This window comes from Oncorhynchus kisutch, linkage group LG21, assembly GCF_002021735.2.
Source record: "Oncorhynchus kisutch isolate 150728-3 linkage group LG21, Okis_V2, whole genome shotgun sequence".
Lineage (NCBI taxonomy): Eukaryota > Metazoa > Chordata > Actinopteri > Salmoniformes > Salmonidae > Oncorhynchus > Oncorhynchus kisutch.
Window position 1 is genome coordinate 2,263,098 of NC_034194.2, and position 22,677 is coordinate 2,285,774.

The window sequence follows — 22,677 nt, forward strand, 5'->3', positions numbered from 1 at the left end:
TGTAACTCAGCATTCTTTGTCCTCCAAACACGACGAGTTGAGTTTTTACCAAAAAGTTATATTTCGGTTTCATCTGACCATATGACATTCTCCCAATCTTCTTCTGGATCATCCAAATGCTCTCTAGTAAACTTCAGACGGGCCTGGACATGTACTGGCTTAAGCAGGGGGACACGTCTGGCACTGTGGTATTGCAAGATTTGAGTCCCTGGCGGCGTAGTGTGTTACTGATGGTAGGTCCCAGCTCTCTGCAGGTCATTCACTAGGTCCCCCCGTGTGGTTCTGGGATTTTTGCTCACTGTTCTTGTGATCATTTTGACCCCAGGGGGTGAGATCTTGCGTGGAGCCCCAGATCGAGGGAGATTATCAGTGGTCTTGTATGTCTTCCAATTCCGAATAATTTCTCCCACAGTTGATTTCTTCAACCAAGCTGCTTACCTATTGCAGATTCAGTCTTCCCAGCCTGGTGCAGGTCTACAATTTTGTTTCTGGTGTCCTTTGACAGCTCTTTGGGCTTGGCCACAGTGGAGTTTGGAGTGTGACTGTTTGAGGTTATGGACAGGTGTCTTTTATACTGATAACAAGTGCCACAAGTGCCATTAATACAGGTAATACAGGTAACGAGTGGAGGACAGAGGAGCCTCTTAAAGAAGAAGTTACAGGTCTGTGAGAGCCAGAAATCTTGCTTGTTTGAAGGTGACCAAATACTTATTTTCCACCATAATTTGCAAATAAATTCAATAAATTAGATTAGATTTTTTTCTTCTCATTTAGTCTGTCATAGTTGAAGTGTATCTATGATGAAAATTACAGGCCTCTCTCATCTTTTTAAGTGGGAGAACTTGCACAACTGGTGGCTGACTAAATACTTTTTTGCCCCACTGTATATAGGATGAGCCTGGACTAGAATACAGTATATGCATATGAAATTAATAAAACAGTATGTAAGCATTATTAAAGTACCAGTGTTCAATGACTATTTATTCCCGGCCATGAACAGTAATTATGGTTCAGGGCAGGGTAATGCACAGAGGCCCGCTAGTTGTGACTATTTAAATACCGATTGCCTGGAGATAGAAGCTGTTTTTCAGTCTCTCGGTCCCAGAATTGATGCATCTGTACTGTCTCCACTTTCTAGATAGTAGCTGGGTGAACAGGGTGTGGCTAGATCGTCTTGGCCTTCCTGTGACACTGGGTGCTGTAGATGTCCTGGAGGGCAAGCAATTTTACCCCTGTAGATGCGTTGGGCTGACCTCACCACCTTCTGGAGAGCCCTGCTGTTGAGGATGGTGCAATTGCCATAACAGGCAGTGATACAGCCCAACAGGATGTTCTCAATGGTGCATCTGTAGAAATTCACGAGGGCCTTAGGGGCCAAGCCACATTTTCTTGAGCCTCCTGAGGTTGGACGTATCATTTCAGGTGGTCAGTGATGTGCATGCCGATGAACTTGAAGCTTTTCACCCTCTCCACTGCGGCCCCATTGATGTGGATGGAGACGTACTCTCTCTCTGCTGTCTCCCTAAGTCCAGGATCAGCTCCTTCAGTTTGTTGATATTGAGGAAGAGGTTATTTTCCTGGCACCACTCCGGCCTACCACTGTTGATGATTGAGTTGGATATGTGCATGACTGCATGGCCACGCAGTCATGGTTGAACAGGGAGTACAGGAGGGGGCTGGAGCCCCTGTATTGAGGATCAGAATAGAAATTAGCGCTGCGAGGCGATAGTCATTTAGTTCAGTTACCTTCGCATTCTTGGGTACAGGAACAATGGTTGACGTATTGCAACAAGTGGGGACAACCGACTGGGGTAGAGAGAGATTGAATATGTCCGTAAACACTCCATTCAGCTGGTCTGCACATGCTCTGAGGACGCGGCTTGGGATGCCGTCTGTGCAAGCAGCCTTGCGAGGGTTAACACACTTAAACGTCTTTATCATGTCTGCCACAGAGAACGAGAGCTCACAGTCCTCGTGAGTGGCGGTGGCCCGCGTCTGTGGCTTTGTGTTTGATTGGAAGCGAGCGAAGAAGATGTTCAACTTATCTGGAAGTGAGGCGTCGGTGACCTTTCCCTTTATAATCCGTGGTTGTCTGGAGTCCATGCCACATGTCTCGTGTCTGAGCCTTTTGAATTGAGACTCCACTTTGTCCCTGTACTGTTGTTTCGCCTTTATGATTTGCCTTACGGCGGACATAGCTGGTCTGCTTGTAAATGTCCATGTTCCCAGTAACATTGCTGTGGTTAAATGCGGTGGTTCGCGCTTTCAGTTTTGTGCAAATGCTGCGATCTTTCAACGGTTTTTGGTTTGGATAAGTTCTAATCATCATGGTGGGAACAACATCCTCTATGCACACAGTCATTTTTGGGACATCCTTGGGCTTTGGCATCATGTGTTTGGGTGAGGCTAGCGTGTCCGTGGGGATCAGTGTCTCTAAAATGCCTCTTTTTCTCTCTCTATCTTTTTTTCTGTCTCTCCTCCCTCGTTTTCTCTCTCCCCTTTACTCTCTCATACAATTCAGATCATTGCACCATGTCCGGATATCTGAAAAGAAAAGGATGACTGTGAACATCCTCATCTAATCCTCTGGATCCTCTGTCTCTCTCTCTCCCTCGCTCCCCCTCTCTCCACCCATCCTGTTCTATGGTTTTCCAAGCTTCCACTGTCCCTGTCAAAAAGTGTTGTATTCTCTATAGTGCATTACTTTTGACCAAGTCCCATAGCTAAACTCACTGCCCAGTCGTATGCAGTTTCCTCATTTAGGTAAACCGCAGACCCCACAGTGCTGCCTGCCAAGAGTGTCTCTGCGTGTGTGTGACGGACCTGCATTTTGTGTGTAAAGGACCTAGATTTGTGTGTGCTCGCTGAGAATATGTACAGTACCAGTCAAAAGATTGAAGGAGTGTCCGTTTTTTGCCTATTTTCTGCATTGTAGAATAACAGTGAACACATCAAAACTATGAAATAACACATATGGAATCATGTAGTGACCAAAAAAGTGTTAAACAAATCAAAATATATTTTATAATTGATTCTTCAAAGTAGCCACCCTCTGCCTTGATGACAGCTTTGCACACTCTTGGCATTCTCTCAACCAGCTTCATGAGGTAGTCACCTGGAAGGCATTTCAATTAACAGGTGTGCCTTGTTAAAAGTTCATTTGTGGAACTTATTTCCTTCTTAATGTGAGCCAATCAGTTGTGTTGTCACAAGGTAGGGGTGGCATACAGAAGATAGCCATATTTGGTAAAAGACCAAGTCCATATTATGAAGAACAGCTCAAATAAGGAAAGAAGAACAACAGTCCATCATTACTTTCGCAGCGTTTTTTTCTTCACATCACAGCGTTTTTTATGTTTTTTGACTGCACTTGAAGAAACGTTTAAAGTTCTTGACATTTTCCACATTGACTGACCTTCATGTCTTAAAGTAATGATGGACTGTTGTTCTTCTTTCCTTATTTGAGCTGTTATTCATAATATGGACTTGGCCTTTTACCAAAAAAGGACAACAATAAGAATAAGAGACTTGTTTGGGCCAAGAAATATGAGAATTGGACATTAAACCGATGAAAATCTGTCCTTTGTTCTGACGAGTCCAAATGTGCAATTTTTGCTTCCAATCACTGTGTCTTTGTGAGACGCAGGTGTAGGTGAACGGAGGATCTCTGTATGTGTAGTTCCCACCGTGAAGCATGGAGGAGGAGGTGTTATGGTGTGGAGGTGACTTGCTGGTGACACTGTCTGATTTATTTAGAATTCAAGGCCCACTTAACCAGCATGGCTACCACAGCATTCTGCAGCGATACGCCATCTGGTTTGGGCTTAGTGGGACTATCATTTGTATTTCAACACCTCCAGGCTGTGTACGGGCTATTTGACCAAGAAGGAGAGTGATGGAGTGCTGCATCAGATGATCTGGCCTCCACAATCACCTGACCTCAACCCAATTGAGATGGTTTGGGATGAGTTGGACTGCAGAGTGAAGGAAAAGAAGCCAACAATTGCTCAGAATGCCAAGTGTGTGCAAAGCTGTCATCAATGCAAAGGGTGGCTACTTTGCAGAATCTAAACTATCAAATATTTGTTGTTTTGTTTGTCACGGCCCCTCCTCTGCATTGCAGGGGCGGTTCCTCCTGCAGGCAGAAGAGGGTTGTTAGTGATTGGAATCATTTCATCATTCCTGCATGATAATGCAACTCTGTGAATAATGACACCACCCCCCCCTCCTTACCGGTTCCCTCCCCCTCATACTAAAACACCCCTCCCACAGCTTACAGAGTCCTGCATGTGTGTGTGTATGTCAATGACTGTGTGTGTGTGTGTGTGTGTGTGTGTGTGTGTGTGTGTGTGTGTGTGTGTGTGTGTGTGTGTGTGTGTGTGTGTGTGTGTGTGTGTGTGTGTGTGTGTGTGTGTGTGTGACTGACGGTACTGTGTTTGTGTGTGGGTGTGTCTGTGTATACAGTACAACTATTTAACTAACCACTTAGCAGTCTTATGGCTTGGGGGGTAGAAGCTGTTCAGGGTCCTGTTGGTTCCAGACTTGGTGTATTGGTACCGCCTTCCGTGCGGTAGCAGAGAGAAGAGTCTATAACTTGGATGGCTGACAATTGTTAGGGCCTTCCACTGACACTGCCTGGTATAGAAGTCCTGGATGGCAGGGAGCTCGGCCCTGGTGATGTACTGGGCAGTATGCATTACCCTCTGTAGCACCTTGTGGTCAGATGCCAAGCAGTTGCCATACCAAGCGGTGATGCATCCAGTCAAGATGCTGTCAGTGGTGCAGCTGTATAACTTTTTGAGGATCTGAGGGCCCATTCTGAATATTTTCAGCATCCTGAGGGGGAAGAGGTGTAGCATTATTCTTGACTGTGTTTGTGTGGACCATGATAATTCCTTAGTGGTGTGGACACTGAGGAACTTTAAGGTCTCGAACCGCTCCACTACAGCCCTGTCGATGTGGATGTGGGCGTGCTCTCCTGTTGCCCACAATCAGCTCCTTTGTCTTGATCACGTTGACGGAGAGGTTGATGTCCTGGCACCACACTGCCAGGTCACTGACCTCTTCCTACAGGCTGTCTCATTGTCGTTAGTGATGAGGCCAACCACCGTCGTGTCGTCAGGAGTACAGGAGGGGACTAAGCACACACCCCTGAGGGACCCCCGTGTTGAGGGTCAGCGTGGTGGATATGTTGTTTCATTCCCTCACCACCTGGGGGCAGCCAGTCAGGTTGTCCAGGATCCACTTGCCGTGGGAGGTGTTCAATCCCAGGGTCCTGAGCTTAGTGATGAGCTTGGAGGGCACTATGGTGTTTAACGCTAAGCTGTTGTCAATGAGTAGCATTATCATGTAGTTGTTCCCTTTGTCCAGGTGGGAGATGGCAGTGTGGAGTCCAAAAGAGATTGCATCATCTGTGGGTCTGTTGGGGTGGAATGTAAATTGGAGTGGGTCCAGGCTGTCTAGGATGATGGTGTTGATGTGAGGTATGACCAGCCTTTCAAAGCACTTTGTGCTACGGGGCGATTGTCATTTAGACAGTTTACCTTAGCATTCTTGGTCACAGGGACTATGGTGGTCTGCTTGAAACATGTAGGTATTACAGGCAGGGGCAGGGAGAGGTTGAAAATGTCAGTGAAGACACTTGCCAGCTGGTCAGTGCATGCGAGGAGTACATGTCCTGGTAGTCCGTCTGGCTTTGCAGCCTTGTGAATGTTGACCTGTTTAAAGGTCTTACTCACATCCGGTGCGGAGACCGAGATTGTCACACCCTGGTTTCACCTGCCCTTGTGCTTGTCTCCACCCCCTCCAGGTGTCTCCCATCTTCCCCGTTATCCCCTGAGTACTTATACCTGTGTTTCCTGTCTGTCTGTGCCAGTTTGTCTTGTTTTGTCAAGTCAAACAGCGTATTACTCCGTGCTTCTGCTTTTTCCTTTTCTGTTTTTGGTAGTCCTCCCGGTTTTGACCCTTGCCTGCCTGGACTCTGAACCCGCCTGCCTGACCATACTGGCTGCCCTGACCTCGAGCCTGCCTGCCACTCTGTACCTCCTGGACTCTGACCTCGTTATGATCTTTTGAGTGTCCACGACCATTCAGTTCAAAGTCCAGGAGGTACAGAGTGGCAGGCAGGCTCGAGGTCAAGGCAGGCAGAATGGTCAGTTAGGCATGTACAGAGTCCAGAAACAGGCAAGAGTCAAAACAGGGAGAACTAGTAAAAAGAGAATAGAGAAGACAAGAGAACGGGAAAAACACACTGGTTGACTTGGATAACAGGGATAAATACACTGATAAATACACAGGGATAAATACACTGGGGAAAACAAGCAACACCTGGAGGGGGTGAAGACAATCACAAGGACAGATGAAACAGATCAGGGTGTGACACCCCCCTTTTTTAGGGCAATGTGAACTCAAAGCTCCCCAGGTTCACTTGTCATTAGTCCTACACCACACAATAGACTACTGCAACACCATTTCCCCTGCCATAACCCCTCACATTGGTATCACAAAAGAGAAAAGATGATGATTTGCCGGTTCACAGAAAAAACGTGTGTGGTTTTTAGTTCAAGGTGATTTGTTTGTAATATGTGATCTATAGGCTAAGAGCGCTTCATAAGCTGTTTATTCCATTGTCGGGTTTGAATAGTGTGAGAAGACAACATATTTGACAAGACTAACAGCAGGGTAAAAAATACATTCTAGCTCTTAAAGGGGCAGTAGCCTACATTTTATGTTGAATTTTAAAGTTATTTAGTCTTCTGCTATTTATTTATTATTATTATTACCAATAATATTCAAATTTTAAAACCTCTTGGGGCTAGGGGGCAGAATTTTCACTTTTGGATAAATATCGTGTCCAATTTCAACTTCCTGCTACTCGTGCCAAGAATGTAAGATATGCATATTATTCATAGATTTGGATAGAAAACACTAAAACTGTTTGAATCATGTCTGTGAGTATAACAGAACTTATGTAGCAGGCAAAACCTCGGGGGCTAACTGTTCAGATTTGTTTTTGCCTCTCTCTGTTCCCTTAGGTGTCATTACCAAGGGATATTTCTTAGGAACCTGTTTTCAGTTCCTACCGCTTCCACTGGATGTCACCAGTCTTTGGAATTTGGTTGAGGTTATTCCTTTGTGCAATGAAGAATTAGGCCAATTAGGCACTGAGTAACACTTTTGTGAGTTGCGCAAGACATGAAAAGCAGTGCTGCACTACCAAGTACAGCACTTCACCTTAGTGACTGTTCCCTCTGCTCTATACAATACATATCTGTTTATTTTATGTGATGATAAAAGGCTCATACAATACAAATATTTTTTTATATTTTCTTTCACAGTGATAGCGACTCCGACTGGGAGCCCCCGGTGCCAAGCTGCCCGCACTACCTCTGCCCCCAGTGGTGTTCATATGCCACAGTTCATTACTGCAGGCATGACTGTGCCTCAGGGCCAAAAGGGCACAGCATGGAGGCGTCGTTGTGTTCTGTGTCACATGAAATGCACCACTTGTTCAGTTTGCCTCTGCTTTACATCAGAAAGAGACTGCTATGGGACATGGCACAGGCAGCACTTCCAAAGAGTATTATTTTTTTCTTCTAATATTAAAAAAAAATATATATATATAAAAATGTGTGTTAGAATTGCTTTTTGATATGTTGTATATAGTTATTTGCACTGTTGTATATAGTTATAGGTCATTTCACCAATTCAACCACTTGGGTACATTTGGGCAACTTGTGTGGGACACCTGGGTGACTTCATGCTAAATGTCATGTAGCTCACCCATTCCTGAAGTTATCAGTCTGAAACTTTGCACACCTACAGTTGCCCTCTTGTGTTATCCATAAAAATGATCTCCAGCATCCTATCTGACTGTGTGGCCATTCTAGTACATGTGAAAGATGATACTACAACAATAAAAAACAGAACGTATGCTCTTTCTCTTTTCTTCCACCAGATCTACTGTTATATTCTCCTACATTCAATTAACATTTCCACAAACTTCAGAATGTTTCCATTCAAATGATACCAAGAATATGTATATCCTTGCCTCTGGGGCTGAGCTACAGGCAGTTAGATAACAGGTTAATATGGTCGAAACCGGAAACTATCATTTCGAAAACAAAATGTTTATTATTATCGCATATACCCTGACTCTGCGTCATATTTTCTCTGGGGCTGAGCTACAGGCAGTTAGATTTGGGTATGTCTTCAGGTGGGAAATTGAGAACAAAGGGATGCAGCCATAACAGGCTAAAACCCAGAGTGCATTGAGCGCAATGTGAACACAAAGAGGACTCGGACCACAAGACAGGTGAAGTGAACTGGCAAAAGTTAAAAACTCATTCAAAGTTACGGGCAGTGTGAATACAAAGATAACTGAGTTATTTAGCTTTTTCTTACCCCAGGGATCACTTTAAATAGGACTGAGAATGATTATTTTAAAGAGGACTACATGAAAACACCCTCACACAGATAGTTAGCTGGCTAGATGGAGGTGGCAAAAATGTGGACCAGTCCCTGACAAGTGACAACCCATACATCAAAACATAGCTATTACGTGCTGTTTTGTAACCATGTTTTGTATCTGAAAATCTCTGTCATTCAGATGTTGAGGAATACCCTTCTGTAAAGAGCAAATTTAACACACCTGTCACGCCCTGACCTTAGAGAGCCGTTTTATTTCTCTATTTGGTGAGGGTGTGATGTGGGGTGGGCATTCTATGTTTTGTATTTCTTTGGTTTTGGCCGAGTATGGTTCCCAATCAGAGGCAGCTGTCTGTCGTTGTCTCTGATAGGGAATCATACTTAGTTAGCCTGTTTTCCCACCTATGTTGTGGGATCTTGTTTTTTGTTAGCTCTGTGAAGCCTGCAGAACGTGACGTTCATTATTGTTTTTGTTGTTTTTGTTTGGTGTTCTGAGTAATTAAAGAATCATGAACACTTACCACGCTGCACCTTGGTCTCCTTCTGACGACAAACGTTACAACACCTGATTTCGCAGGCTTCACTAAAGGGCACAAACATTAACATTACCACAGAGTTCTCAGCATGGCACTTGCTTTACATTTGGGCAGAGCATCCATTGTTTGTCATGACACCCTACACTACCATGACACTTTATGTCACAGTATATGGCCAGTGCTCATTTAAAGTACTACTTAAGTCGTTTTTATGGGTATCTGTACTTTACTTTACTATTTATATTTTTGACAACTTTTACTTCACAACCTAAAGGAAATCATGTACTTTTTACTCCATTTATTTTCCCTGACATCCAAAAGTACACCCAAAACATTTTTTATGTTTAGCAGGACAGGAAAATGGTCCAATTCATGCACTTTTCAAGATAACATCCCTTGTCATTCCTACTGCCTCTGATCTCGCAGACTCACTTAATACAAATTAATTGTTTGTAAATGTTGGTGTGTGCCCCTGGCTCTCCGCAAATGTTTAAAAATAGGAACATTAGCTTAATATAAGGAATTTAAAATGATTTTCTACTTTTGATACTTAAGTATATTTAAAACCAAAATACTTTTAGACTTTTGCTGAAGTAGTATTTTACTGAGTGTCTTTCAATTTTACTTGAGTCATTTTCTATTAAGGTATCTTTACTTTTACTCAAGTATGACGTCTGGGTACTTTTTCCACTTCTGGGTTCATGGTGATTCCCTCTTCCCTCCAACTGGTGTAGTTGTGTTGGGTCACTGGTAATATGTCAGAATATAAACAATGCAGTTATTCACTCCGCAAGGCAATCAAACAAGCTAAATGTCAGTATAAAGACAAAGTGGAGTCGCAATTCAACGGCTCAGACACGAGACATATGTGGCAGGGAATACAGACAATCATGGACTACAAAAGGAAAACCAGCCACATCGCAGAGACCGACGTCTTGTTTCTGGACAGGCTAAAAACATTCTTCGCACACTTTGAGGATAACACAGTGCCACCGACCGGCCCACTACCAAGTACTGTGGGCTCTCCTTCTCCGTGGCCGATGTGAGTAGAACATTTAAACGTGTTAAGCCTCGCAAGGCTGCCGGCGCAGACGACATCCCTAGCCGCATCCTCAGAGCATGCGCAGACCAGCTGGCTGGTGTGTTTACGGGCATAGTCAATCTCTCCCTATCCCAGTCTGCTGTCCCCACATGCTCAAGATGGCCAACATTGTTCCTTTACCCAAGAAGGCAAATGTAACTGAACTTAATGACTATCACCTGTAGCACTCACCTCTGTAATCATGTCAAACTAGTCAAGGACCATATCACCTCTTCCTTACCTGACACGCTAGACCCACTTCAATTTGCTTACTGCCCCAATAGATCCATAGACGATGCAATCGCAAGCACTCTGCACACTGCCGTATCCCCATCTGGACAAGAGGAATACCTATGTAAGAATGCTGTTTATTGACTATAGCTCAGCAATCAACACCATAGTACCCTCCAAGCTCATCATTAAGCTTGATGCCCTGGGTCTGAACCCCGCCCTGTGCAACTGGGTCCAGGACTTCCTGACGGCCGCCCCCCAGGTGGTGAAGGTAGGAAACATCACCTCCACTCCGCTGATCTTCAACACTGCGGCCCCACAAGAGTGCTTGCTCAGCCCTCTACTGTACTCCCTGTTCACCAATCACTGCATGGCCAAGCACGCCTCCAACTCAATCATCAAGTTTGCAGACAACACAACAGTAGTAGGCTTGAATATCAACGATGATGAGACAGCCTACAGGGAGGAGGTAAGGGCTCTGAGAGTGTGGTGCCTGGAAAACAACTCCTCACTCAACGTCAACAAAACAAAGGAGGTGATCGTGGACTTCAGGAAACAGAAGAGGGTTCACCCCTCATCTACATCGACGGGACCGCAGTGGAGAAGGTGGAAAGCTTCAAGGTTATTGGGGTACACATCACTGACATACTGAAATGGACCACCCACACAGACAGTGTAGTGAAGAAGGCGCAACAGAGCCTCTTCAACCTCAGGAGGCTAAAGACCCTCACACATTTTTACAGATGCACAATTGAATGCATCCTTTCGGGCTGTATCACAGCCTGGTACGGCAACTGCACCGCGCGCAACTGCAAGGCTCTCCTTGGTGGTGCGGTCAGCCCAGCGCATTACCGGGGACAAACTACCCGCCCTCCAGGACACCTACAGCACCCGATGTCACAGGAAGGCCAAAAAGATCATCAAGGACATCAACCACCCTAGCCACTGCCTGTTCACCCTGCTGTTCATCCAGAAGGCAAGGTCAGTACAGGTGCATCAAAACTGGGTAAAGCATAAATTTAGCATCAGCAAAATGACTGGAAGTCTAAAGGAACAGCTCGCATGCTAGCAATTGCTATAATGCTAGTTAGAAACGTCCTTCAAATTCAACGCAGAGACATAAAATGGTATCCACTAGTTCATTTGACTCTGGGGAAGTAGATAAACGGTTTCATTGCCAAAATCCCAAAATATGAACACTAATGACATCATTGGTGACCTGCAATCCACCCTGACTAACCAGCTAGCTACTGCCTCGGAGGGAAGTGAGTGTACACTCAACAACATATATTACTTTGTACAGGGGAAACGTAAACAAGTGAGTGCCAAGAAGAGGCATGAAGGGGGAAAGTGGCTCATTATAATAATATGGGGATTATTATTATTATTGGAAGGTGTTTGGTAAACATCACTGTCCCCTCAGCATATACAGTAGCTCCTGGACAAGTAGTGTGATGAAAGCGAGGGGAACAGTTTTCCTAATAAGTAGAATTGTGTCTGGTTTACCTATTTCTATGCACACAGCATACCAAACATTTAGAACACCTTCCATATATTGATTTGCACCACCCCTTTTATATACGACCACATACACTGAGTGTAAAAAAACATTAAGCCCGCCATGGACTCAAAGAGAAGGAGTCTGTCACACCCTGGCCATAGAGGTTTTTATTCTCTATTTTGGTTAGGCCAGGGTGACTAGGGTGGGATTCTAGTTTTTTTTATTTCTATGTTGGTGTCGTTCCCAATCAGAGGCAGCTGTCTATCCTTGTCTCTGATTGGGGATCATATATAAGTTGTCCTTTTTCATTTGGGTTTTGTGGGTAGTTTTTTTCTGTTTAGTGATTTAGTTTAGCACCTGACAGAACTGTTTTGGTTTTCCTGCTGTTATTTTGTTTGAGTGTTTTGAGTATTACATGTATCATGAACACTTACGATGTTGCGATTTGGTCCACTCCTTCATCCCATGACGATCGTTACAGAGACTCCAATGCTTCCCACAGTTGTGTCAAGTTGGCTGGATGTCCTTTTGGGTTGTGGACCATTGTTGATACACAAAAGGAACTGTTGAGTGTGAAAAGCTCAGCAGCACTGCAGTTCTTGACACAAACCTACTATCGTTTGTCTTGCCCATTCACCCTCTGCATGTCCCACATACACAATCCATGTTTTAGTTGTATCAAGACTTAAACAATCATTCTTTAACCCGTCTCCTCTCCATCTACACTGATTGAAGTGGATTTAAACAATGATTCTTTAACCTGTCTCCTCTCCCTCATCTACACTGATTGAAGTGGATTTAAACAATGATTCTTTACCTGTCTCCTCTCCTTCATCTACACTGATTGAAGTGGATTTAAACAATGATTCTTTAACCCGTCTCCTCTCCTTCATCTACACTGATTTGAAGTGGAATTAACTAGTGATAACAATAAGGGATCATAGCTTTCACCTGGATTCACCTGGTCAGTCTTTGTCATGGAAAGAGCAGGTGTTCTTAATGTTTTGTATACTCAGTATATATTTTGTGACAGTGACAGTGACATTTCTTGACAATCTTCGTTATGAGAAAAATATTATCTAGTTTATCTAGTTTATCAATTTATATGTCTATTCTAGAATAGTTATTTCTAAACATGTCACTGTACATTTCCTTGCAGAGTCTTGATGGTTCTCTCGTAAGTACATCATAATAACATAGTAAGTAAATATAAAGAGTAGAATATTCTCTAGGTCTTATCTTTTTCTACCCCTTTTCTATTTCCAAACATGTCACGTGACATTTCCTTGCTGAGACTTGATGGTTCTCTAAGTACATTACAGTACTGTAGCATGCTGTTTTTCTGACCATCAAAAGACCGTTGATGTGACGTAAATCTTATGATGAATGTGAATTATGGAGAATGTCAGAGCTGTTTCAGATAAGAGAGAAGATGAGACCTCTCTCTCCATTGGCTCTGGTAGATTGTTTCGGCGGGAAACAGCCCCGGGGTGATAGGAAGTATTTTGTGGGGGGGGGGCTGGGGGGGGGGAAAATCACCCTTTTTCTCTTCTCCCCTTCTTTTGCTTAATTCTCTTTCATTCTCTCACTACCTGTCTCTTGCTCTCTCTCTTCTTCTCTCCCTCCCTTTCTCTACCCAGTCTCTATCTCCCTTCCCACTCTATTTCTCTCTCCCCCGTCCTCTCTCTCTTTTTAACTTAGCTCAAGGCTGAATGTGAGAGCGTGTGGATGAGAAGGCCATCTCCTTTTCTGTTGCATAATCCCTTCATCCCATTGTATTTCCACATGCCGTAACAGAGCAGCCCATCGCGTTTGCTTACTCAAATTAGTTCTTCCCTTTTGCATACTGATATGATGCATAGGGAATCAAGGATAAGCAGCCCCTTCATTGAGCAACCCAGGGGGAAAAAACAATCTGTTACCTGGAAGAATGAGAGGAAGAGCGCAAAAGGAAGAGAATAAAATAATACATTTTGATAGACAGATTAAGAGAGAGAAGAGGGAGAGCACTTTGTGAGGGAGAGTGAATCGAAGATCGGCATTGAGGAACAGAGGTCATGTGTTTTTTCGTTCGCTCGCTTGTTCATTCATTCGACTGAGTTAGACAAAGGGGCTTGCCAGATTTCAGAGCTCGTTTCCAGTCCCTTCCGGGGACAGTGTGTTATTTGGCAGTGATGCCCACTTCCGCGGCCTTTGTCCAATTAGCATTATGCTGCTCAGCCTGTCTCTGATTAAGAGGGCATTTAACCATGCAACCTCCCTTCCATGCTAGCCTAGCGAAGTTAGCAGGTGCTTAAATCAAATCAAATAAATGTTTATGTGTCAGATGTGGCGAATACAGCAGGTATGCTTACTTACAGTGAAATGCTTACTTACAGTGAAATGCTTACTTACAGTGAAATGCTTACTTTACAAGCCCTTAACCAACAATGCAGATTAAAAATGAATACCTAAAAAAAATTTGAATAACAAATAAAAGTAACATATTCCAGTCTGTGCTAGCAAAACCGTCCTGTAGCTTAGCATCCGCTTCATCTGACCACTTCTTTATTGACTGAGTCACTGGTGCTTCCTGCTTTAATGTTTGCTCGTAAGCAGGGATCAGGAGGATAGAATTATGGTCAGATTTGCCAAATGGAGGGCGAGGGAGAGCTTTGTAAGTGTCTCTGTGTGTGGAGTAAAGGTGGGAGCGGCACCTCTGGATGAGCGTTTTCCTGTTTTCTTATGGCGATATACAGCTCATTGAGTGCGGTCTTAGTGCCAGCATCGGTCTGTGGTGGCATGTAGACAGCTACGAAAAATACAGATGAAAACTCTAGGTATATGGTGCGGTCTACTGCTTACCATGAGAGACTCTACCTCAGGCGAGCAAAACCTTGAGTCTTCCTTAGATATTGTGCACCAGCTGTTGTTTACAAATATACATAGACCGCCACCCCTTGTCTTACCAGAGGCTGCTGTTCTATCCTGCCGACACAGTGTATAACCCACCAGTTGTACGATGTTCATGTTGTCGTTCAGCCATGACTTGGTGAAACATAAGATATTACAGTTTTTAATGTCCCGTTGGTAGTTTAATCTTGCTTGTCGGTCATCGATTTTATTTTCCAATTATCGCATGTTTGCCAATAGAACAGATGGCAGTGGGGGTTTACTCACTCACCTACGAATTCTCAGAAGGCAGCCCAACCTCCGCCCCCTTTTCTTCTGTCTTCTCTTCTCGCAAATGATGAGGATTTGAGCCCGGGAAAGCAGTATACTCATCTCTCATGGACTCGCCAGAGTCACTGTCCATGACAATGATAACACTGGCTGCTCCTATGGGTGGTGAGAGAAGAAAGGGAATGCATTCAGTTGCACAACTGAATGCATTCAACCTGAAATGTCTTCCACATTTAACCCAACCCCTCCGAATCAGAGAGGTGCGGGAGGCTGCTTTAATCGATACATCATAGTCGACCATGGAGCAGTTGGTTGTTGGGGGTTAACTGTCTTGCAGGAGGGCAGAACAACAGATGTTTCCACCTTGCCGGCTTGGGGATTCAAACCAGCGACCTTTCGGTTACTGGTCCAACGCTCTTAACCGCTAAGGCGAGAGGGATGGAAGAAGAAGAGGGTCAGGACTGTCAGTGGGTGACTGTGTGCTTCTGAGCTGATGATGGCTCTAGGCCAGACGCTGTGGACCTAACACACACGACCACTCTTCTTTAAACAAGCAGGATGACTCTCCTCATATAGTCTTTTTGAGATGTGTGTGTCTGTGTGTGTGAAGCAAGGGGGGATGCTTAGGATTCTCTCTGATACTCTATTTTTTAACACCTTTTTCACCTCTGTCACACAAAGGTTCTCTGGAGTGAGGTGCGTGTGCCGCCAATAACGTTGATGCTCTGCCAAGCCCAGCTGGTGGCGCCCAGCACAGGGCAGAGTGTGTCTGCACTCCGCAGTCATTCGCTTTAAAAGGAGCCACATCACAGGAACCGTAATGGCCGCAAAGGACCCCGCCAGTCCAGCTAAAAAGATCCAAAGCACATATCACAGGAACCGTAATGGCCGCAAAGAACCCCGCCAGTCCAGCTAAAAGGTCCAAAGCACACATCACAGTCCGCAAAGCTGTCGCTTGTTTTCTAGCCTGACAGAGGGTGGGCTTGGGTCGGACTCAGATCAACCGAGCGTGGGTTGCCATGGCAACGGGAGTGCTCCGTTACATTTCCCCATTCAGTAAACTGTTGCTGCATGAGGGCCCAAGGCCTTACACGGAAGGATGGAGAGTATGGAAGCCAGAATCTAGCCATGTAAGTTCCAGGGAGGGTAGGGTCTGTGCCAAGTCCTTCCCCGCCCGAGGACACCTCGTGCTGGGGGAACATCTCCCCCTGCTTGGCATTGAGTAGTTGTAAAACCCAGTATATCCCATCTCCTCCTCTTCCTCCTCCCTCAAAAAACTATGGTGGATTCATTTGCAATTTTTCTTCAGCAATATTTTGTCAGCAATCTACCTCCATATCAAACCTCCAGCTTGTTTCAGGTTAACGCTGCTAATCAGAGCATGACTGTGGCTGTAGCTGTGGCTGCCATATAGAGCAGGTTCCTCCATCTCTCACTGTGTGGGTGGTTCTCCTTCCCTCCTTTTCCTCTGGTCCCAGCAGGGCTTGTTAATACTGGGAGGAGAGCTTGTTCTCCCCAGCTAGAGCCCTCCCTCCTGCCATCTGTGTTTACTGTACTGGAGGCACTGCATGAGGCGCTATAGCTGTAGTTTCTCTACACTCTGGTGGAACGCACACACAGTCACGAAAAGGTGTTTACTCTATCGTGTTGTCGTATTGACACATTTTTACAGTTATTGGCCAATGCAATGTATGTGTGTGCTAAATTTGACAATGTTTTTATAGGTGTGGTGTGGCCAGGTGTGTTTTTTTTGTAGTCATTTAGCCTGTTAAGCGTTTCACCTCGTTAGCATGGTGCACATGTCTGTGTTGTTTAGCTACACTGTGACTTTAGGGTCGAGAGCACTGAGGAACACTAACAGTTGCTGTAGGATGAAGTATACACACATATACAGTACAAACACACACGCATATACAGGCACACACACACTTTCAGCAACACATACCTGCATTCATAAACACACACAAACAGCCACCCAAAACACACAAGTTGGTTTAATTCGTATCCCTACCTGCATGCATGTCCACGCACACATGCACACGGACACACACATGCAAGCGCACACACACACACGCAAGTTGGTGTAATTATGATCCCTGTTCTTATTATGCATTCATACATGTCATAAATATCAAAACATGACAATCTGCCAAACAAAGTGTGTGTATGCTCTAATTTGCTTTTGTGTGTAGGCTTCTTGTCCTGGCTGAAACACACAGTATACACACAGTTTATTATACAGAGTTTATTCACACACTGTTGGACTAACCCAGAGAACTCAGCATTCATGTGATTATACAGTATATACTGCATCAATTCAGGGGCCAGTAGAGTGAGCCAAACACTGCATGCATATCTGCATGTTTTACTGAGACTGAAACAGAATGAGGAGGACGTCTATAGTCAGTCTATCAATCAGCCATGACACCACAAGGTGACTCTGGGATGGTGTTGTCCTGGCAACCATCTGCTACAACACTGGTCACTGGATATAGAGAAGCGTTAGGGAGGTTTGACACTCTGTATTTTGGAGATGGAACAAGATATGCTATGGATACTTTGGAAGGTCATATAAGTTTGTTCTGCACATATCCTTCGGTTCGTTCCTAATTTACTGATTCCCTTCACGATGACAGAAGGCTACTGATTTTAGAACACCTTTTCCAATCCTATTCCAATTTTTTTTTTATAAAAAATATATAACACTGAAAGGATGTTATTTCCAAGGACCAAACAAAGAAAAAATAGGTCGATGTTTATATTTTTGAAAGGTTTGGATTTGGGTTGGATAGAGCAGTAATTGTTGTTGTGTCTTAAACGTTGTGTGTATATTATGGTGTGGGATTACCATTTCTGTGTGATATTGGCAAGAATTGTCAAAATAATTGCTGGAGAAAAAAACGAAAAAAACTCTCTGTAGTCAGAAACAGTTAAGGTTAGTATTCCTGCAACATCATTGTTAAAAAAAAAATATATATATCTCTGAGAAACTAAGCTAAATGATCACGCCCAAACTGGCCATTTTAATTTATAGGATTCATATACTTTTTTCCAACAATGAGTAAGGAATCCACAGAAATGGTGAAAAGCCACCCGCGAACACTCCAAACCAATTCCAACCAATGGTGGAAAAAGTACCCTGACCATAGAGAGCCTTTTATTCTCTAATTTGGTTAGGTCGGGGTGTGACTAGGGTGGGTACTCTAGTTTTTGTATTTCTATGTTGGCCTGGTATGGTTCCCAATCAGAGGCAGCTGTCTATCGTTGTCTCTGATTGGGGATCATATTTAGGCAGCCTTTCCCCACTGTTTTTTGTGGGATCTTGTTTGTGTGTAGTTGCCTGTGAGCACTGCATGAGCGTTCTGGTTCGCTTGCTGTTTATGTAAGTTTCCAAATCACACTGCACGTTGGTCTGAGTATATTTCCAGTTCGTGCGACGAGCAGTATCCTTCTTTTCTTCTAAAGATAACTTACAAGAAAATGACTCAAGTAAAAGTCACCCAGTAAAATACTAATGTACTTAAGTATCAAAAGTAAAAGTAAATCATTTCAAATGCCGTATATTAAGCAAATCAGACAACACAATTTTATTTTTTTATTTACAGATACCCAGGGCCACAGTTCAATTTACAAACAAAGCATTTGTTTTTAGTGAGTCTGCCAGATCAGAGGCAGTAAGGAAGACCAGGGACGTTCTCTTGATAAGTGCATGAATTGGAGAATTTTCCTGTCCTGCCAAGCATTCAAAATGTAATGACTTTTGGGTGCCAGGGAAAATGGGGGGGGGGGGGCTTGCCTGTTTTGCATGTTATTTTGGCATTAATACGTGTCACATATCAGTTCGCAAACAATGTTAAAATATATATGTATATATATCATTGAGTCATTAAAGCCGGATACAAACACGGTTTCTTTTTTTGTTTTCTTGAGCTCCAAAATGCAGGTGTTTCAGCCTAGCTCAGTGCTTTCTGTGGTGGTGGGGCGAGCCAGCAGAAAATAGGAGCTTCGCTCTGTGATTGGCTCAGTGTTCTGTCACTCATGGGGACACTACGTCATCACCAAGTTTAAGTCCTTAGTAAGGACAGACATCCAAAATTGTAGCCCTTTGGGTCCTGCCATAGAGTTATATTACAAGTGCCCTTCCAAGAAGGCTCAAGGTCATTGGCCACAGATGAAATGACGTGTAATCACGTTATATGTACGGTAGCTTTGATTGGACTGATCATGTCAACATCATACTTTCAATGTCTTAGCTAGCAGTCATCATCATGAAACAAGTCGGCAATCTACTGGCAAATCCTTTTTACTACATTTTTTTAACTACATGATTCCGTTTGTGTTATGTTATAGTTTTGATGTCTTCACTATTATTCCACAATGTAAACATTTGTAAAAATAAAGAAAAACCTTGGAATGAGTAGCGGTGTCCAAACTTTTGACTGGTACTATAGGTGTTTGTTTTGTCCAGGTGGGAAAAGGGCACTGTGGAGTGCAATTGAAATTGCCTCATCTGTGGATCTGTTGGGGCAGTGGGTCTAGGGTTCCAGGTGAAAGCAATGATCACTTATTGATGTCCATCGTTAAATCAACTGTGTAGATCATCAACCAGACCCGGTCCATCACAGCAAATCTCTACCAGACCAGGTCCGCCTCAGCACAGCTCTGCCAGACTGGCCCATCACAGCATAGCAAACCAGACCCAGCACGCCTCAGCACAGTTCTATCAGACCTGGTCCATCACAGCACAGCTCTAATAGACCAGGCCCACTTCAACTCAGCCCAGCTCTACACAGCACCGACCACCACCCTGTTGAGGGTAGTGCACCACATGATGCAGTCTATAACATGTATCATTCGAATAATCAGCCCTTATATACTGAGAGTTTGGAGCTTCACCACAGTGCTCTTCTCCCCACACCCTCCTTCCCAGGCTAGGTTTGGTTACCCTCCCAACTCTACTCCCATCCCCATGGCAGGCCTCTGACACTTCTGCCCCCAATGGCAGCACTAACCCTGCAACAGAAACAACACCAAGGACTTCTTTGCACACCCAGAATGGAGCATTGGCAGCCACTCCGGTCCCCTCCAGCAACTCCACTCCTTTGGCGGGAGCTTCATCCAGGTGGACTGAGCTCTGCCAACACTGCTCTCCCAGTTCCAGCCCCAGCATCCAGCAACTTGAGGGAGGTCTGTCAAATGCTCAGTCTGCTCTGCTCACACGCTGTTAGCCAGTGACCTTGGAAAAGTCTCAGCTCACTCAACAAATATCTGATGACCCTATGCCTGTTAGCTCTAATGGGAATGAGCTGCATATCCCCTCTGACTTTAAATCTTGTAGGGAGGTTGGGCTAATGCACCTACATGTGCAAAGTATGATTTAAAAAACGGAGACTCGAAATTGAGCTCAAGTGCATCCCGTTTCCATTGATCATCTTTGAGATGTTTGTACAACTTGATTGGATCCAGCAAAATCCGTCAGTTTAAGCTAGAGATAGTTTTTTAAAAATGGGCTGCGTCTCAATCGACCGCATCTACTTATGCTGGCCTTCCGCATCTGCCATGGAAGATGACCGATCTACAGCAGTGTATGTCAGGCCACGAGACAGCCCAAAAATCTGTCTTCTCACAAAAACGTACAGTGGGACAAAAAAGCATTTAGTCAGCCACCAATTGTGCAAGTTCTCCAACTTAAAAAGACGAGAGGCCTGTAATGTTCATCATAGGTACACTTCAACAATGACAGACAAAATTAGAAAAAAAGACAGAAAATCACATTGTAGGATTTTTTATGAATTTATTTGCAAATTATGGTGGAAAATAAGTATTTGGTCACCTACAAACAAGCAAGATTTCTGGCTCTCACAGACCTGTAACTTCTTCTTTAAGAGGCTCCTCTGTCCTCCACTCGTTACCTGTATTAATGACACCTGTTTTAACTTGTTATCAGTATAAAAGACACCTGTCCACAACCTCAAACAGTCACATTCCAAACTCCACTATGGCCAAGACCAAAGAGCTGTCAAAGGACACCAGAAACAAAATTGTAGACCTGCACCAGGCTGGGAAGACTGAATCTGCAATAGGTAATCAGCTTGGTTTGAAGAAATCAACTGTGGGAGCAATTATTAGGAAATGGAAGACAAACAAGACCACTGATAATCTCCCTCGATCTGGGGCTCCATGCAAAATCTTGCCCCGTGGGGTCATAATGATCACAAGAACAGTGAGCAAAATTCCCAGAACCACACTGGGGGACCTAGTGAATGACCTGCAGTGAGCTGGGACCAAAGTAATAAAGCCTACCATCAGTAACACACTACGCCACCAGGGACTCAATTCCTGCAGTGGCAGACGTGTCCCCCTGCTTAACTTTAACTTCTTGCGACTCCAAACCCGTATCCGGGAGCGTAATCATAGCCTCAAGCTCATTACCATAACGCAACGTTTCCTATTCATGAAAATCGCAAATGAAATGAAATAAATATATTGAAACACAAGCTTAGCCTTTTGTTAACACTGTCATCTCAGATTGTCAAAATATGCTTTTCAACCAAAGCTACACAAGCATTTGTGTAAGAGTATTGATAGCCTAGCATAGCATTAAGCCTAGCATTCAGCAGGCAACATTTTCACAAAAACAAGAAAAGCATTCAAATTAAATCATTTACCTTTGAAGAACTTCGGATGTTTTCAATGACGAGACTCTCAGTTAGATAACAAATGTACATTTTTTCCCAAAAGATTATTTGTATAGGAGAAATAGCTCTGATTTGTTCATCACGTTTGGCTAAGAAAAAAACCTGAAAATGCAGTCACTACAACGACAAACTTTTTTCCAAATTGGCTCCATAATATCGACAGAAACATGGCAAACGTTGTTTAGAATCAATCCTCAAGGTGTTTTTCACAATTCTATTCGATGAAAAATCATTCGTGGCAGTTGGTTTCTCATCAGAGGCAAACGGAAAAATACTGCAGCTGGAGATTACGCAATAATTGCGACGGAGGACACCAAGCAACCACCTGGTAGATGTAGTCTCTTATGGTCAATCTTCCAATGATATGCCTACAAATATGTCACAATGCTGCAGACACCTTGGGGAAAACGTGGAAAACGTAAGCTGACTCCTAGCTCCTCCACAGCCATATAAGGAGTCATTGCCATGAGGCGGTTTCAAAAAATGCGGCACTTCCTGATTGGATTTTTATCTGGGTTTTTTCCTGTAACATCAGTTCTGTGGCACTCACAGACAATATCTTTGCAGTTTTGGAAACGTCAAAGTGTTTTCTTTCCAAAGCTGTCAATTATATGCATAGTCGACCATCTTTTCGTGACAAAATATCTTGTTTAAAACGGGAACGTTAAGCCAGTACATGTCCAGGCCCGTCTGAAGTTTGCTAGAGAGCATTTGGATGATCCAGAAGAAGATTGGGAGAATGTCATATGGTCAGATGAAACCAAAATATAACTTTTTGGTAAAAACTCAACTCGTCGTGTTTGGTGGACAAAGAATGCCGAGTTGTATCCAAAGAACACCCATGAAGCATGGGGGTGGAAACATCATGCTTCGGGGCTGTTTTTCTGCAAAGGAACCAGGACGACTGATCTGTGTAAAGGAAAGAATGAATGGGGCCATCTATCGTGAGATTTTGAGTGAAAACCTCCTTCCATCAGCTAGGGCATTGAAGATGAAACGTGGCTGTCTTTCAGCATGACAATGATCCCGAACACACCGCCC

At 44.0% G+C, this 22,677-nt stretch overlaps 1 protein-coding gene across 1 annotated transcript in view; it reads right to left on the reverse strand.

The window, feature by feature from the left end:
• LOC109876212 (glutamate receptor ionotropic, kainate 2) overlaps nucleotides 1-22,677 on the reverse strand; it is a 204,627-nt gene that overhangs the window by 88,503 nt on the left and 93,447 nt on the right. The gene's annotated exons all lie outside the window — the stretch shown is intronic.